Source organism: Hyperolius riggenbachi, chromosome 9 (assembly GCF_040937935.1).
Source record: "Hyperolius riggenbachi isolate aHypRig1 chromosome 9, aHypRig1.pri, whole genome shotgun sequence".
In the NCBI taxonomy this organism is placed as follows: domain Eukaryota; kingdom Metazoa; phylum Chordata; class Amphibia; order Anura; family Hyperoliidae; genus Hyperolius; species Hyperolius riggenbachi.
The window spans coordinates 10,153,003-10,173,117 of record NC_090654.1 but is presented as its reverse complement, the minus strand read 5'-3'; the positions used below and the strand labels follow the sequence as shown (position 1 = coordinate 10,173,117).

Genomic DNA, 20,115 nt, shown 5'->3' with positions numbered 1-20,115 from the left:
GTGTGTGTGTGTGTGTGTGTGTGTGTGTGTGTGTGTGTGTGTGTGTGTGTGTGTGTGTGTGTGTGTGTGTGTGTGTGTGTGTGTGTGTGTGTGTGTGTGTGTGTGTGTGTGTGTGTGTGTGTGTGTGTGTGTGTGTGTGTGTGTGTGTGTGTGTGTGTGTGTGTGTGTGTGTGTGTGGTGGGGGGGGTCAAAACTAGACACCAAATGTTTTAACCCAAAAAAAAATCTATTTAAAGGACCACTGTTGCAAAAATCTTAAAATTTAAAACATATGTAAACATATACACATAATGTTTCTTCCAGAGTAAAATGAGCCCTGAATTACTTTTCTCCCATGTTACTGTCACTTAAAGTAGGAAGAAGAAATCTGACAGAACCAACAGGTTTTGGACTAGCCCATCTCCTCATGGGGATTCTCTGGGTTTTCTCAATTTTTTAAAAGCAATTAGCAAATGGCAGTTGCTCCATACAACTGCCAAAAAAAGTGTACAGTGAGTAAAGAGGCTGGCCAGCATCTATATACAAATATATTCAGGGAGTGTCTTTATAAAGAATAAAGGCCATGCTGAGAATCCCCCATGGAGAGATGGACTAGCCCAAAACCTGTCACTTCTGTCAAATTTCTACTACTGACTGTAAGTGACAGCAACATAGGAGAAAAGTAATTTATGGCTCATTTTACTTTTTCATACTTTTTATTTACGTGTTTACATACATTTTAAATGTAAGTTTTTTGCGAAAGTGGTCCATTAAATATCAAACAAAAATAAATAATTAAGTGACAAATATTGTAAATACCACATGTGATATGTTAAAAGTCTAAATACACACATAACTACATCTGCTAAATTACAGCCCACATGGGAAATGACATAGCGTGATACAACATAATATGAAGAACAGACCAAGAACAGGCCCGGTTAGATAGAGGCTGCGTGTATGCAGAGATTGTGGCAGGTGAGTTGTAATAACTATGCTATGCCCGCTCCCCTTGCCACTGCGCCCATCCTCCTGCTGTTAAATCCGGCGCCCCGAGCAATTGCACTTTTTGCACGCCCATAGAAAAGGGTCTGGTCCCAGTAGTGGTAGGAGAACTGAGGGTGGTGACCTCCTAAGCAAGGAGGAAAAGAAGGATGATTAGGTCTCCACCTGGATTTAAGCGAAATGCTGTATTTATTGTACCATAGCAAAAAACATACACACGAGGACGTTTCGGTCGTGTGATTTTAAACAGGTCTGCTATAGGCTTCAGTAAAATAAGTCACAGATGAGCGGTTTCAAACCAAAGGAAATGACATCGATTACAATCCAATACATGTTTGAACGCCAAGCCTCAGTGGCATGAAGGAGCACATTCAATGCAAGGCCCAAATGAGCCGACATGATTACACGCTCTCTGAGGCCAAGTTGGCTGACAAAGTTCTTCTATGTCATCCAATCCACAAACTCTGTGGATTATCATAATAGGCCGTACATGTTTCAGTACTCAGCTGGGCAAAGAAGGTTCCAAGGGCGACGAAGAGTGGATATGAGCTGAGTGATCTTCTATTCTGGAGCCTCTGCTCAAGCTTCTCTTCATATTGCCAAGTCCACCCCTGGTGGAGGGGTGTTACCTCTTGTTTCCTATCTACAGAGAGCGACTTCATAACCTGACTGGGGTCAGGTCATAACATCCCCACCTGCCTATACAGTGGTTGCCTTTGTGGTATCTAGTGTTGGGCGAACATCTAGATGTTCGGGTTCGGGCCGAACAGGCCGAACATTGCCGCGATGTTCGGGTGTTCGACCCGAACTCCGAACATAATGGAAGTCAATGGGGACCCGAACTTTTGTGGTTTGTAAAGCCTCCTTACATGCTACATACCCCAAATTTGCAGGGTATGTGCACCTTGGGAGTGGGTACAAGAGGAAAAAAAATATTTGAAAAAGAGCTTATAGTTTTTGAGAAAATTGATTGTAAAGTTTCAAAGGAAAAACTGTCTTTTAAATGTGGAAAATGTCATGTTTCTTTGCACAGGTAACATGCTTTTTGTCGCCATGCAGTCATAAATGTAATAAAGATAAGAGGTTCCAGGAAAAGGGACCGGTAACGGTAACCCAGCAGCAGCAGCACACGTGATGGAACAGGAGCAGGCGCAGGAGGAGAAGGCCATGCTTTTTGAGACACAACAACCCAGGCCTTGCATGAGGACAAGAAGCGTGCGGATAGCATGCTTTTTACCGCCATGCAGTCATAAATGTAATAAAGATAAGAGGTTCCATAAACAGGGACCGGGCGTCAACGCTAACCCAGCAGCAGCAGATGTGATGGAACAGGAGGAGGCGCAGGAGGAGAAGGCCACGCTTTCAGGTGCAACTCAGGCCTTGCATGAGGACAAAAAAATGTGTGCGCAAAGCAATGCAATGAGTAGTTTTCAGGACACAATGGGCTATTCGGAGGAGCTATTCCCACCCCCACAATCTTCTACCTGTGAAAGGTCAATGGAACAGCCACAAATGTTGTGCCCGGATTCACAACCTTTTTCTGTGGAAAATGCACCTCGCACTGAAATGCAAGGCGAGGCCGAGGATGAACATGACATCAACAACTCAACATGACGCAAAATGGGGGCGGAACAGAAAGCTGCTTTCAATGTTTTGAAGGCCTTAATTGCCTCCGGTGGCCAGTTAGATGCATCATTCATCACACCCAAATCCCAGAGCAATGTGTGCAGGAATTTGAATCGCAGGAGGTGTACCGAGATCATCTGGACAAGTGACCAAGTGACAAAGTGACCAGTGACAAAGTGACAAAGTGACAAAATGACAAAGTGACAAAATGACAAAGTGACAAGTGACAAGTGACAAAATGACAAAGTGACAAGTGACAAAGTGAGAAGTGACAAGTGACAAAGTGACAAGTGACAAAATGACAAAGTGACAAGTGACAAAGTGAGAAGTGACAAGTGACAAAGTGACAAGTGACAAAATGACAAAGTGACAAGTGACAAAGTGAGAAGTGACAAGTGACAAAGTGACAAGTGACAAAATGACAAAGTGACAAGTGACAAAGTGACCAGTGACAAAGTGACAACTGACAAAGTGACAAAATGACAAAGTGACAAAGTGACAAAGTGACCAGTGACAAAGTGACAACTGAGAGGTTGTTCTGGGGAGCTCCACTGCACTCAGTCGCATATGAGGAGAGGTCTCGTCGGGACTGCTGATCCTCCTCAGCTTGCTCAAAGCCTTGAGGGTTCCTGAAGATCCTCTGCTTGGAGTTCGCCGGGGTTCAGCTTGGTGTCGGGGTCGGCGGCGTCCTCCTCACTCCAACGTGGCAGATCTTCTGTTGAAGGAAAAAAAAAAACATTGTTAAAAGTCCAGTACCGCTTCTGAAGGACTCACCAAGAGATGCAGGAGCGCTTCAATCTAGCGCACCATCGCTCGCTGGGTGATGTCCCTGCCTACGCGCTGGAATTCTACGCTGCACATGCTAGCACGCTTTTGCGCAGTGCCGAGGCGCATTCCAGCAGCTAGTAGCTACCAAGCTTCTGTGGATCTGATTGGGCCACCATGTTGGATCTCTGCCAAGTCCTCCAAAATTTTGAGCAATCCACGTTGCGTGACTGAGCAGTGACAACTCTACAGTCAGCATTACAATACCACTGCTGTGTTTACTGAAGAAATCAATGTTGAAGATGGAAACCGCTGGCATGATGCAAGTGGGGGATTCTGAAGATGAAAACGATCAGCGTGATGATACCAACATCAGGCAACCTGCCTCAGGAAACGCTGGTCCCAGCTATGACAAAGAACAGGACGAGGAACAGCTGGAGTTGGAGCAGGAATTGGATGCCCCCACTGCCGAGGGACAGAGCGGTGCACGTTGGACTTCCACAATTTAGCGGGAAAGGACAGCAGAAGAGGAAGAAAGTGATGCTGGTGACGAATATGGTGCATCACAACAATCACAACGCTTACAAGAACATGAAGATAGAGGAGTCTGGCAGGACTCTCTGGCACACATGGCTCAATTCATGCTAGACTGCATTGAACGCGGCCCGCGCATTATTCACTATTCATTATTATTCATTATTCTGGAATCTGGACAACACCAATTACTGGGTTTATACCCAGTTTATACAAACACAATGTTAAAAAACTGATTGAAGAAAGTGTCAGACAGGTCAAAAATGGAACAATTCCAGCAGGCCCTTGAGGATGGAGACTTTAGAGAGGAGATTGACATCCTCCTCCTTCTCTAGCCAGTTGTACGCCGACAGACTGACTTCAGCAAACCCAGGAGGACCAGGAGGGCAGCAAAGAACACAAGCTGCTGCTAGTGCCCAAAAGGGAATGGTATTGGCAGTGTCCTTGGAGTGGGAACATTTTCTGACACCCATGCAGCAGCCCACAGAACAGCAATCGGGCAGTTCCACGTCCTCCAACACCAATCGCCTAGAGAAGATGGTCAAGGTCCAGGACTACATGTCAGATGGCGTAGCTGTGTTGAACAATCCATCTGCAGACAGACGGTGAGTGTGACAGGCAGCACAGAAGGACCATGGCAACTCACTCATAGTACCACAGTTTGATAGTGCTGCCCAAAAAATTATATGGATCCGTGGACCCGGGCACTGCGGGCAGTACTGGGAAGTGGGAACGCAGATTTTAGTACCTAAACACACGATACAACATGTTTTCCGGGGTCGGACTCTGAGGCACATACAGATGGTCCCGATCATCATCCTCATCATACAACTCTTCTCCTGAGTCTGACCCACCCACCACCTCTGCCACCCCAACATCCCCAGACACAGACCCCTCATCGTCCTCAACATTAACTTGGGATGCTGGCCTGAGCCCGACCTCCTCCTCCACATCAGGCCCCATCATCTCCTCAATGGCAGCCCTCATTAATCGTTCTGGCGACGGACCGATGGACACAACATTCTCCTCCGGAGAGGGCTGCTGCTGACCACTGGCTGCTGTAGTGGATGTTATAGCTTGCGTGGGGCGTTGGCTGTTGCTGTTGTTGGGAGTGCTGCTCACAGCGGAGGTCTCTGAGGAACTCATGGTGAGCTCATATAGTGGTTGGCGGTGAGTGGAGTATTACTGATCCCAGCAATATACACACTGACTGGCAGAGTACGCAATGCTATATAGTCTGGCTGAGCGGTGTACACAGAGTGGCAGTACACACAATGCTATATAGTCTGGCTGAGCCGTGTACACAGAGTGGCAGTACACACAATGCTATATAGTCTGGCTGAGCGGTGTACACAGAGTGGCAGTACACACAATGCTATATAGTCTGGCTGAGCCGTGTACACAGAGTGGCAGTAAACACAATGCTATATATAGCGTGGCTGAGCGAGGTACACAGTGGCAGTACACACAATGCTATATAGTCAGGCTAAGCCGTGTACACAGAGTGTCAGAAAACACAATGCTATATATAGCGTGGCTGAGCGAGGTGCACAGTGGCAGTACACACAATGCTATATAGCCAGGCTAAGCCGTGTACACAGAGTGTCAGAAAACACAATGCTATATATAGCGTGGCTGAGCGAGGTGCACAGTGGCAGTACACACAATGCTATATTAGTCAGGCTAAGCCGTGTACACAGAGTGTCAGAAAACACAATGCTATATATAGCGTGGCTGAGCGAGGTGCACAGTGGCAGTACACACAATGCTATATTAGTCAGGCTAAGCCGTGTACACAGAGTGTCAGAAAACACAATGCTATATATATAGCGTGGCTGAGCGAGGTACACAGTGGCAGTAAACAATGCTATATATAGTGTGGCTGAGCGAGCGGTGTACTACTGTTCCCAGCAGCGACACACAATGACTGGGGGGGACCCTGGCTAGCGTGGCTGGAGAGCGAACTACCCTGCCTGCCTACCCAAAGCTAAACCCACAGACAAATGGCGGAGATATGACGTGGTTCGGGTATTTATTTACCCGAACCACGTGACTGTTCGGCCAATCAGAGCGCGTTCGGGCCCGAACCACGTGACCCGTTCGGCCAATCACAGCGCTAGCCGAACGTTCGGGGAACGTTCGGCCATGCGCTCTTAGTTCGGCCATGTGGCCGAACGGTTTGGCCGAGCACCGTCAGGTGTTCGGCCGAACTCGAACATCACCCGAACAGGGTGATGTTCTGCAGAACCCGAACAGTGGCGAACACTGTTCGCCCCACAACACTAGTGGTATCCCACGTTTGTGAGTATAAACTCTTGTATACTTACTACTACCAATTGCTTCTTGAAGGTACTACACTATTTTGGGCTCTGGGTGTTCCTTTTTCTTTCTCTGCAAATGATCTTCAAGGCAGGATTCGTAAAACCCTAGGACTGGAATTATAAGGCGGTTCACAGAATTGCACCATAGTGATCAGAGATGGATTAAAGGACACCCAAAGCGAAAATAAACTAATGAAATAAATGATTGTATCTATCTTCCGTCTACTAAAAATGACTTTTTAAGATATTCCACATTTTTATTTTATATTTGAATCTACTTTTTAAGTTTTAACTTTTTTGTGTTTGCTCAATGACACATTCACTGAAGTATGCCAGAGCTAAAATCTATGAACTATTGACTCTTTGTATCTCTTTCCTGCTTCCAGAAGCCATTTTCTGCTAGTAAAGTGTTTTATAGTTGGAATTTCTTATCAGTAAGGGTCACACTGTAGTCATTTCCTGTCAGGACTGAGTCAGCCACTTACATACCTGATATTTAACTCTTTCAGACAGAGAAAGAAAAAAGGAACACAGCCTAGTTATTAGTGTGCTTGGCACTGTACATACCCATGTCTATCTCATCATGTCACATGTCACTTCGGGTATTCTTCAAAGAGGAACGCCAGTGAAAATAATGTAATAAAAAAAGTGCTTCATTTTTACAATAATTATGTATAAATGATTCAGTCAGTGTTTGCCCATTGTAAAATCTTTTAAATCCCTGATTTACATTCTGACATTTATTACATGGTGACATTTTTACTGCTGGTAGGTGATGTAGCTGCTGCATGCTGTTTTGGCAGTTGGAAACAGCTGTAAACAGCTATTTCTCACAATGCAACAAGGTTCACAGACAAGACAAGACAAGACAAATAAGACAAGACAAATAACATTTATATTGCGCTTTTCTCCTTGCCGACTCAAAACGCCAGAGCAGAGCAGCAGCCACTAGGGCGCGCTCTATAGGCAGTAGCAGTGTAAGGGAGACTTGCCAAAGATCTCCTACTGAATTAGTGCTGGCTTACTGAACAGGCAGAGCCGAGATTCGAACCCTGGTCTCCTGTGTCAGAGGCAGAGCCCTTAACCATTACACCATCAGCCAACTGCCAGGAGTACCACGGTCCTCAGAGTTTCTTGTGGGAGGAGTTTCACCACAATATCAGCCATACAGCGCCCCCTGATGATCCGTTTGTGAAAAGGAATAGATTTCTCATGTAAAAGGGGGTATCAGCTACTGATTGGGATAAAGTTCAATTCTTGGTCGGAGTTTCTCTTTAAGAAGTAATGGGGCCCCAGGCAAGGTAGTAGATTTTGGGCCCCTTGTAGTCCTTTCGGTAAGCTGAAATGGAGAGAGGTCGAAGATAGTTGCTGGTGGATCCCGTGACACCCACTAGGCCCCAGGCACCTGCTTAGGTTGCCTGGTGGATGATCCTGCTCTGACAGTGACGTGTGAAAATGAGGCTTCCATTCCATAAATGTAATCCCTGTGTACATAATTAACTATGGTAGGGAGAGTTGGACCATAAGGAAGGCCGAGTACTGAACAATTGTCGCCTGGAAATTGTGGTGCTGGAGAAGAAGTCTGAGAGCTCCTCGGAGTGCAAGAAGATCCACTCAGTCAATCCTTAAAGAAATTAACTCTGTTCATTGGAAGAAGCAATACTAGAGGTGAAATACTTTGAACACAAGGGGCCATACGCGGGGATAAGAAACTCAAAAAGTGCCAGCTTCTTATCACCTCAAATCGCTCTGGATTTAACGGCAAATTCAATTGCCGGTTTCACCTGAGCGTTGTTGTAACATTAAGAGCATAACTCAGGCAAATGCTAGGTATTCACAAGAGCGAAGCTTCTGTGTGCCGAAGGATGTGGAACGGGGCATTTGTGCAGTGGAGCTGTCCTTCAGCACCATGTCACTGCTGTTTTTCTCCCCCAGTAGATGCGCATGCACCTGTTGCTCTTTGCTCTTGCAATTAGAATATACAAAAACTGTCCCAATAGTCCTGGGAGTTTTAGTAGGAACAGCAAAAGTCTTTATTCTTCAATAGTATAAAATCTTCTCGATTGCAGTCGTGAAATGTCAACAATTCATGCAAAGATCCACTATACAGAACCATAAGCTGCCAGACACGTTTCACGGCCAAAAGCCGCTTCCTCAGAGGCACACAAATGTGTAGATATCAGGATACAAGCCAAGGTTAAAGAAGAACTTCAGCCTAAACAAACATACTGTCATTAAGTTACATTAGTTATGTTAATTAAAATAGATAGGTAATATAATCTCTTACCCACCCTGTTTTAAAAGAACAGGCAAATGTTTGTGCTTTCATGAGGGCAGCCATCTTTTTGGTTGAAAGGAGGTGACAGGGAGCATGAGACACAGTTCCAACTGCCCTGTGTCATGATCATCCCGCCCAATTGCTAAGCAACGAGAACAGCAACATCAGAAATCCTAGGCAGATTTCTTTGATGGGGCGGAGCTTCGCTTCTGTGCAGCTAAAAATGAGGCTTTGGTAAGAAAAACAAAGTTCTGATGCTGTGAAACTGTTAAAAGAAACACCAAGCCTTTTCAGAGCTGCTGAGTAGATTTTTAGTCTGGAGGTTCACTTTAAGAGACCACAGTCTAGGATGCAAAGTATCTAGATATGACACTAAGATGTGCTGTCCCCCGTAACCAACAGGAACTTGCAAGATCTTAGGACTGTTTTTATATATTCTAATTGTTCTTACCCACCGTTCGTTGCTGCCCGCTGGACCCACCGTGACCTCCGCCACTGCTCCCACCATCCTCTTCTTACTGGGAGCCCCAGCAGAAGCATCTTTGAATATCCTGCGCGGGCTCCTTATTTGTTCACTAGTTGGCCCAATGAGAAATCAAGGGCCCTTATGCAATTAACTTATTTCTCCTGAGTTTTCACCTAGTAGACAATTTCTCAACCGCTTTTTCATAGAACTTTTGGCTTATGGTTTAAAAAGCATTTTATTTGCAAGATGTGAAAATATCATATTGTAGAAAACTTAGGAGAAATAGTGAAATGAATAAGGGCTATTATGCGAAGGCAGGAGAAGACCCTGTTGCAGTGAAAGATCGAAGGCAAAAGCAGGAGAAGGCAGCAGAGATGAGACGGCTAGAGGAGAAGGCAGCAGAGATGAGACGGCTAGAGGAGAAGGCAGCAGAGATGAGACGGCTAGAGGAGAAGGCAGCAGAGATGAGACGGCTAGAGGAGAAGGCAGCAGAGATGAGACGGCTAGAGGAGAAGGCAGCAGAGATGAGACGGCTAGAGGAGAAGGCAGCAGAGATGAGACGGCTAGAGGAGAAGGCAGCAGAGATGAGACGGCTAGAGGAGAAGGCAGCAGAGATGAGACGGCTAGAGGAGAAGGCAGCAGAGATGGCTAGAATGAGATGGCTAGAGGCTAGATATTATCATAGAAGCAGCAAACAAGAGCTTGGACAAACTTCAATAGGCAGTAGAGGATAGAGGGGCCTGGTGTGTTGTGGTCCATGGGGGTCACAAAGAGTCAGATATGAATAAACAAAAACAAACAAAACCCAGCATGCCCCTACGGAGGTTAAAAAACGTTGTGACCTCTTAGTATTGAGCATTCTTCTCCAGCCGTAGGTGGAGATAGGATACACGTGTAAAACACTGGCCAGTAATGTCTTTTCTTCTGAGATGGACGCCGTCAGACGTCTGTACTGTGTCCCTCTGTGGATATCCACCAGTGGGTATACTAGAAATGGCTGAATTTGTTTTGTCACCATTCGTGGCTTTGTCAAAGACCCTAGCATTTTCCACGTGTCCTAAATCTTCCTATGGATGGTCTCCTCTGTCACATGTCACTTTCACAGCTTTATAGATGTCCAGTAAGTTCAAGCTCAGTAACCCCCAAATTCATGTTTCAGGCAGTTTGGGCCGAGCCATGGAATGATCTCCTCGGTGAACATGAAGGCCAACACACATGTTTAGGCCACATTTTAGCATGTGTGACTTTTTGTTGAAAAAAGTTCATCTATTCTATGACATATTCTTCTAGATGTTTGAATTCTGGAGTCAGCCCTTATATTGATGTTCAGGTTTTCTGCTAGAAGTAACTTGCCCACACACATGATTCATCTGACAGTGTGTGTAGTGCTTGTGGAGCATGGTTTGTCTGTTATGCTTATCCTGAGGTCTCAGGCAGGATCAGCTCCCGCCATGTACCCCAGAGACCCGATACTTGAGGATTAAAGACATCATGTGTCATACCTTATTTAAAGGGAACCAGAGACGAAAGCACCCTTGTGTATTTTACCATATATATCAGTGGGAACATTAGAGAAAACACCTACCTTGCTTTCTGTTTCATTCTGAACTGCACAGCTTGTTTCTTATCTGACCTGATAAAATCCCCGACTGAGCATTCAGTCTGGCTTTGCTCAGGAATTTTTATAGCTGAGTCTATGTTCTCTCATGTCTTTTCAAGTCCAAGCCTGCCCCCTGCTGGCTCTGCTCAGGAATCATTATAGCTGAGTCATTATAGCAAAGCCAGACTGAGTGCTCAGTCAGTGCTGATTAGAAGCAGGCTGAACAGTGCAGAATGAAACAGAGAGCAGGGTAGGTGTTTTCTCTAATGTTCCCACTGATATATATGGTAAATACATGAGGGTGCTTCGTCTCTGGTTCCCTTTAATATTTTGATCTAGCCATGTTTCACCTGCTGAAAAGATAAATGGCATACATCTGGGAAAATCAGAATTGGAGTAGGACTTTGGTATATTGGCTGATAACAAGTAGGGATGATTAATGAGATGCAAATTGTTCCAAAATTATGGATTTTTTTATGCAAATGTATGCAGCTTGAAAAAGGAACAATCAATTTAAACTTGGGTTTAAATTGACTGGTCCATTTTCAAACTGCATGCATTTGCATACGGATTTGAATATACTTGCATCAACTCAGATCAATTTCCATATCTATGATCATCCCTAATACCAAGTTAAGCAACCACATTTATTGCCAAGCAGCAGCTAACGTAAATACAATTCTGGAATGCATAAAACAGGAAATACAATCAGGTGATGATGGTAAACTACTCCCCCTGTATAAATCACTTGTAAGGCCACATCTGGAGTATGGGATAATGCAGGGGGAGGGGACATGATGCAGGGGGAGGGGCACACACTACTCCCTCTGTATAATCACTTGTAAGGCCACATCTGGAGTATGGGGTAATGCGGGGGGAGGGGACATGATGCAGAGGGAGGGGCATACACTACTCCCTCTGTATATATCACTTGTAAGGCCACACCTGGAGTATGGGATAATGCGGGGGGAGGGGACATGATGCAGGGGGAGTGCCATACACTACTCCCTCTGTATAAATCACTTGTAAGGCCACATCTGGAGTATGGGATACAGTTGTGGGCACCACACTATAGGAAGGAACTTTTGGAATGTTGCATCATATTATAGCATATATGTATTGTTATATCATATTATTGTATTGGCAACGTTCACAATATGGGGCAGCACTCACAAGGAAAGAAACCACAACCTAACTTTGTTTCAGAACAAGGAGTATATAAACATTCCACAGCAATGCACCTGACAGGACTAAACATGTCACCACCTGTGGTAAATTTCAGAATGTAACTCAGGGAGAGGAAAGATTTTGCAATGTGCAAAAACACTGACTAAATAATTCATAAAATAATATTATAAAAGATAAACAATTGTATTCATTTTGTTATTTTCACAACAGTTACTCTTTAATCAGTAACACCTTCCGTCATGGATAGCAACGGATATGTAACATACGCTTGCTCATATACAACATGTAATGCAGACGGTGTGAGAAAACAGAGATACAGTATATAATTGCCCCTTGCTGATGCAAAGCCTGCAGGAATCTTGTGTTGTCAACCAAACTTGCTATGTTCAATAGCCACACCTTTCCTCCTGGATCTTCTCGTGGCTAGTGATGTCATTTCCTTTAAACTTCTGATTCTGATTTAAACTTCAGAACTCAAATCTCTGCTGTGGTGAAATCATCCTATTTTATTTTTCACCTGAAGAACATTGCAAAAATCAAGCACCTCATCCCCCCAGGAGATCTGCCAACCTTAGTCCATGCCTTCATCACATCCCGACTGGACTACTGTAATGCTCTCTACACTGGCCTTCCAAAAAAGGTCTTGTACCGCCTACAGCTGATACAGAATACTGCTGCCAGACTGCTAACCAACCAACCCCGTCACTGCCACATAACGCCAGTCCTGCATTCCCTTCACTGGCTACCTATAGAATGGAGGGTCCTATTCAAAATCGGCCTACTGACATTTAAATCCCTGAATAATCTAGGCCCTGGATACATGAAAGATATGTTACAGCTGCGTAGCAATCCCCGCTCATACCCAGAGTCCACTTGGAAACTTTTGGTCCCAGAGCCTTCTGTCATGCTGCCCCTACGTTTTGGAACTCCTTACCTCAACAGATCAGGACAGCTCCATCCCTGGACGTGTTTAAATCCAGACTGAAAACCCACCTGTTCAGTTTGGCATTTGCAGAAATATAACTTTTGTTGTGTGAATACTTCATCCTACTAATTACTGAATCTGAGAGCCTAAGCGCTTTGAGTCCTATGGGAGAAAAGCGCTATAGAAATGTTATTGTATTATTGTATATTTCCTGAGGTTTGGATGGAAAGTGTAATGGTTAAGGGCTCTGCCTCTGACACAGAAGACCAGGGTTTAAATCTCGGCTCTGCCTGTTCAGTAAGCCAGCACCTATTCAGCAGGAGACCTTAGGCAAGTCTCCCTAACACTGCTACTGCCTATAGAGCGCGTCCTAGTGGCTGTAGCTCTGGTGCTTTGAGTTTGCCAGGAGAAAAGTGCAATATAAATGTTCTGTGTTTGTTTTGTTTTTTATAACTCCACCTTATTCAGTTAGAGTACTCAGAAAAAAAACAGTTACATACAAAGGGGCACAACTTCCTTGCAGGCTCTGAATAAGACACCACTGCTGTTTTCTTTCAGTGTGAGTGACTGACTGTTGCAGGAAATAGACATATTTGGGCCCTGAAGCAGTTGCTATGGTTATTGCTATGCCTCTGGGCACACTGACGATACCAGTACACACTCGAGTGGCTTACATGCCTGGCTTGCAGCTCTATGGCCTTGGGTTTGATGACTACAAACCAGAACCATCTCAGACCAGAGTTTGTATGAGTTCCTTCCACAAACCCCCTGGACTGGCTTCTCTTCCCACTGGCCCTTTAAGCCTGCTAGATTGTTACTCCCAATGGGGGACAGTGAGGTGGATTTCTAAAACCAGTGCAAGGAAAACTGGAGCAGAACCGGTGGAGAATAGAGTACAGATCCAGATGAAGGATCATGATTGGTCATTCTGGACAACTGTTGATTGATCTAGTTTTTCTTGCTCTGGAGTTCACAAAATTGCCCCCACATCAGTGGCGCACGGAGGGGGTTGTTCTGGGTGTCTAGAACACCCCCCTGCACCGGGACTGGAAGTGGGGCTGCCGCATGGCCCGGCCGGCTGGGGAGAGAAGACAGAATAAAATGATGGAGGCGCCAGCCGCGCTAATAAGGGATGCGGGAACCGGCTTTATTCCTCGCTCCCTCCCTCCCTCTGAATGCCCCTCACCTGCGGTGAATGTGTGCCCGGCTCCCCCATGAGTGTGTGCGCAGCGGAGCGGTAGGTCCTCTTACCGCAGATCAGGCGCACCAGCAACTGGAGTCTCATGCTTCCTGTTTACCATGACGTCACAGGAAGCATGAGACTCCAGTTGCTGGTGCGCCTGATCTGCGGTAAGAGGACCTACCGCTCCGCTGCGCACACACTCATGGGGGAGCCGGCACACATTCACCGCAGGTGAGGGGCATTCAGAGGGAGGGAGGGAGGGAGCGAGGAATAAAGCCGGTTCCCGCATCCCTTATTAGTGCGGCTGGCGCCTCCATCATTTTATTCTGTCTTCTCCCCCGGGCAATCTTCTCCCCACACAGGGGGCGGGCACCTTCCTTCACCTATCTTATACTGGGGGGCATATACCTATCTAACCTATACTGGTGGGCATATACCTATCTAACCTATACTGGGGGCATATACCTATCTAATCTATACTGGGGGGCATATACCTATCTAACCTATACTGGGGGGCATATACCTATCTAACCTATACTGGGGGGCATATACCTATCTAATCTATACTGGGGGGCATATACCTATCTAATCTATACTGGGGGCATATACCTATCTAACCTATACTGGGGGGCATATACCTATCTAATCTATCCTGGGGGGCATATACCTATCTAACCTATACTGGGGGGCATATACCTATCTAATCTATACTGGGGGGCATATACCTATCTAACCTATACTGGGGGGCATATACCTATCTAATCTATACTGGGGGCATATACCTATCTAACCTATACTGGGGGGCATATACCTATCTAACCTATACTGGGGGGCATATACCTATCTAACCTATACTGGGGGGCATATACCTATCTAATCTATACTGGGGGGCATATACCTATCTAACCTATACTGGGGGGCATATACCTATCTAATCTATACTGGGGGCATATACCTATCTAACCTATACTGGGGGGCATATACCTATCTAATCTATACTGGGGGGCATATACCTATCTAACCTATACTGGGGGGCATATACCTATCTAATCTATACTGGGGGGCATATACCTATCTAACCTATACTGGGGGGCATATACCTATCTAATCTATACTGGGGGCATATACCTATCTAACCTATACTGGGGGGCATATACCTATCTAATCTATACTGGGGGGCATATACCTATCTAATCTATACTGGGGGGCATATACCTATCTAACCTATACTGGGGGGCATATACCTATCTAACCTATACTGGGGGGCATATACCTATCTAATCTATCCTGGGGGGCATATACCTATCTAACCTATACTGGGGGGGCATATACCTATCTAATCTATACTGGGGGGCATATACCTATCTAGCCTATACTGGGGGGCATATACCTATCTAACCTATACTGGGGGGCATATACCTATCTAACCTATACTGGGGGGCATATACCTATCCAACCTATACTGGGGGGCATATACCTATCTAACCTATACTGGGGGGCATATACCTATCTAACCTATACTGGGGGGCATATACCTATCTAACCTATACTGGGGGGCATATACCTATCTAACCTATACTGGGGGGCATATCCCTATCAAACCTATACTGGGGGGCATATACCTATCTAATCTATACTGGGGGGCATATACCTATCTAACCTATACTGGGGGGCATATCCCTATCAAACCTATACTGGGGGGCATATACCTATCTAACCTATACTGGGGGCATATACCTATCTAATCTATACTGGGGGACATATACCTATCTAATCTATACTGGGGGACATATACCTATCTAATCTATACTGGGGGGCATATACCTATCTAACCTATACTGGGGGGCATATACCTATCTAACCTATACTGGGGGGCATATACCTATCTAACCTATACTGGGGGGCATATACCTATCCAACCTATACTGGGGGGCATATACCTATCTAACCTATACTGGGGGGCATATACCTATCTAACCTATACTGGGGGGCATATACCTATCTAACCTATACTGGGGGCATATACCTATCTAACCTATACTGGGGGGCATATACCTATCTAATTTATACTGGGGGGCATATACCTATCTAACCTATACTGGGGGGCATATACCTATCTAACCTATACTGGGGGACATATACCTATCTAATCTATACTGGGGGACATATACCTATCTAATCTATACTGGGGGGCATATACCTATCTAACCTATACTGGGGGGCATATACCTATCTAACCTATACTGGGGGGCATATACCTATCTAACCTATACTGGGGGGCATATACCTATCCAACCTATACTGGGGGGCATATACCTATCTAACCTATACTGGGGGGCATATACCTATCTAACCTATACTGGGGGGCATATACCTATCTAACCTATACTGGGGGGCATATACCTATCTAATTTATACTGGGGGGCATATACCTATCTAACCTATACTGGGGGGCATATACCTATCTAATTTATACTGGGGGGCATATACCTATCTAACCTATACTGGGGGCATATACCTATCTAACCTATACTGGGGGGCATATACCTATCTAATTTATACTGGGGGGCATATACCTATCTAATCTATACTGGGGGGCATATACCTATCTAATCTATACTGGGGGACATATACCTATCTAATCTATACTGGGGGCAACTATATGGGCTACCTATACTGGGGGGGGGGGACCTATAGCTGGCTACCTATACTGCGGGCACCTATACCTGTCTCCACGTTGGGGGCGCATTTTACGCCCTCACCCTGGGTGCAATTTAGCCTAGAAACTGCTAGTATTTGGCTCCACCCACACCATATTTTGGCCACACCCACACGCCACTTTCAGGAACCCCCCCCCCTTGGAAATCCTGGATTTGCCCCTGCCACATGGAGGGCTTCAACAAGCTACAAAAAAAAACATTATAACCTTGTTTAAAAGAGTAAACTAATGTAATTATCAACATCAGTGGCATTGAACAACAATTCATGGGCTCCCAGCAAAACTTTGACAGGGCCCTTTAAATATTCACACCACTTCACTTGCTCCCCCCCCCCCTTTCCCGGTGCCCTTCACAGCCTGGGGGCTCCAGCAATGTTCCCATCCCTTCCCTTGCCTCCCCTGGTGAGCCTCACAGCCTGGGGGCCTGGCTCACAAGGGTCATAAAACCAAGTGTGGTCATCATGATCTTCCCACCCATAACAAGTGTAGTCACAAAACACCTGATCTGAAGGATGGACCTCTGTATTGGAAGAAGGTTAGTAGTTGGGGCCCCGCACAGCTCTGGGCCCCCATGTGATCGCAGGGGCTCCTCCCCTCTAGTTACACCCGTGATCAACAATCCCATTGATTGATTGGATATGATAAGTCCATGTGACCAATTCTGAACGTCAGACCTTTGTACCTCAATGGCCTGACGTGATCACATCTGTGTGCGCATTAAATAATAAAAGGATAGCATACGGATATTTAGAAATATTCTATCTCATCTATAACATCTATGTTGAGGTTTCTAGTGAATGAGATCTGCTGAAAAGTCTACTTTTCTCCTCTATTTCGTTGGCTTGGAAGAGGACTGGTGCAGGAGCGCAAATCAGAAGTTCTCCTGACCGGTGTAAGTCTTCAGATTAGGAATGTCTATATTTATTCTGTGTGTAAAGAGTGAACATCCTCTGAGAATGAAAGTGCGTGTCGAAGAATCCATAGTGATGGCATAGTAACTATGTTCCTAAGCTACAGCAGAAGAATGGAACCTGCTTCTTGCATGCTCCTCAAAACACTAAAGTGCTTAGTTATAAAGACTCAAGTGATGCAACCAACGAACCAGCAGAACGAGAAGAAACCGAATAACGATCCGCTAATAACGATCCTAAGACGTAAGAAATGCTTTTTAATTCCAGATCTATATGGGAAACCCCTTCGGAGAAAATGCCTGAGCCACCTACCGCCTAATCATGACGGGACGTGCATGGGAGTCGGAAAATTTCTCATCACTGTCACACGATGGAAATGATGCTCCTGGCCAGATAAAAACAATGACTAAAGGAATGTACAGTTACTGGTCGCCATCCAGGAGAGAGGCGCTCATCAGAACAGCTCACGTCACCCAGTGCTCGAGCCTCCCCGAGAGCTCTGCAACTCATGCAACACAGATACGGGCTACGGCTCTCCATCGATTCCACAGAACACGCTTCATATTTTCATCGATGATCCACATCCCCAGACAACTCTACTGGACAACCACATAAAGATGGCTTTTCACACCTGTTATGCAGCAAGTAGCCCACCGACACTGGAGGACCTCTCACCGTACACGTCCGTAAAGGAGAAAACAAACAGCTCTGCTTCCTATACCACTGAAGTATGGAGAATAATAGACCTTTAATGGTATGGATGGATGCACAAATACATTAAGAGGCGCGCAACCTGGCACACGGCGGCTGCTGACGGATCCATCCGGAACATGCCTTAACGAGTTGCAGAGGCAGTAATATCCCAGAATAAATGAACCCATTTTAAACCAGAACACACCCAGAGAGAGATCTCTCCACACATTTCACGTGCTGCACTCCACATCAGCAGCGAGACGCTCCTATCCATCACATTCACACGGCTGCCAACACGGACCGGGAAAATCACGGGGCAACACAGGCACGTACCACGACATACAGGAAAAATGCAGACAAGAACATACGTTACAGAAAATAACACAGTATGTAAATCCTAGGCATGAAATGGGATATATATATATATACTGTATATATATATCTATATATCTATCTATCTATATATATATATATATATATATATATATATATATATATATATGAATGCCATTTATACAGGGAATATTTATACATACATAACATGTATACATCAAAATATATGCGACCGGTCGCTCGGTTCGTTTACCAGTGTCGCGGTTTCAGCAGCGTCTGCCCCTCATCTCCGTGGCGTGAAGAATCTGCTCCTCCGCTTAGCAACCGGTGTCACTTGTGCCGTGTGCTGTTCTTGTCACCGCTGCTCCCCCCTGTACGGTGTCACCAGCAGAGCTGTGTCCCTTGCAGCGCCAGCAGAGACAGGCACCCAGACAGAAATCTTTCCAGATCTTCCCAGCTGTCTTACTCCAATGGATAGGCACCCACACAATCAGCAAACAAGAGCGAGAACGAGAGAGAGAGAGAGAGAGGGGGGGAAGGAGGGAGAGAGAAGGAGAGAGAGGGAGGGAATGAGAGAAGGAGGGAGGCAGACAGAGGGACAGATACAGCAGAAAAGAGTGATGGAGCAAATGAGGATGGATGGATGTAGGAGAGAGGAGAGAATGCCAGAGGAGGAAATAAATGACCAACCGAGAAACACTAAGCAAAAATAATAGCAATAGCAGCCATATGGAGCATGGGAGAACCATAAAACAAAATCTGGCACGGTGGGCAGGAGGCGGCGGGTAGGTATTAGACAATGCACAGCAGAGGAGAGATTTCTAGCACATAGCAGGCAGCAGTAGCATGATGGATGAGGGAGGAGAGGAACCAGTGCAGCATCCACAGACAGAAGATCACTGGGGGGGACCTGGCCAAAAAGGCAAGAGAGATGGGCCAGGAGGATGTCTGCAGAACAGGGTGTCAGAGAGAAGGGGGGGGGGGGGGATATTCAAGAGAGAGAGAGGAGAGCAGAAGGAGAGGGATGGGAAGCAGGCTGGTGTGTGTACAGTAAAGTATATGTGTTAGAAGAGGTGGAGTGATCAGAATTTACAGATGGGAATATGCAGAGTGAAGGAATAATGGAGAGGAGGGGGGAACATACACAAGCACCATATTGGGAAATATATAAAAAATAACCCAACAGAAGAAGTGTGAGAAGAAGGAGGGAGGCTGGGATAGACCGTATATATCTGAAGACTGGAGGACCAGGAGAGGGTAAGAGGGACAGTCTGCGCACAGCTGTGTCACACCTGACTACATCAATTTATCCTCCTGCCAATAACGAGACCCAGATGGACAATGACACAACGATTTCATCCCGGCCTCGTAAATAAAAGAAAGAACGATATTGTGGACGATAGGCTATGTATATATGAAAATAAAAGCCTTTCGGTGCTATCCCCTGCCCTGCGGCGTGGTTCGGCCGCACCGATATCCCGGGATCCCCCCCCCACGGATGAGCCGTGACTGGGACTGGAAGCCGGCCAAGAGTTGGCTCGCAGGGAACCTTCCCGCGGTTATCCGGCTTTTTATATATGTTCTGAGGA

General features: G+C 45.8%; 1 protein-coding gene across 2 annotated transcripts in view; it reads right to left on the bottom strand.

The window, feature by feature from the left end:
- LOC137533680 (protein phosphatase 1 regulatory subunit 29-like) overlaps nucleotides 1-18,966 on the bottom strand; it is a 277,972-nt gene extending 259,006 nt beyond the window's left edge. For both annotated transcript variants that reach the window (XM_068255019.1, XM_068255018.1), the window contains exon 1: nucleotides 18,780-18,966. The gene's annotated coding sequence lies outside the window, so the exon portion shown is untranslated. The remainder of the gene's footprint in view (nucleotides 1-18,779) is intronic.
- Nucleotides 18,967-20,115: the final 1,149 nt, after the last annotated feature.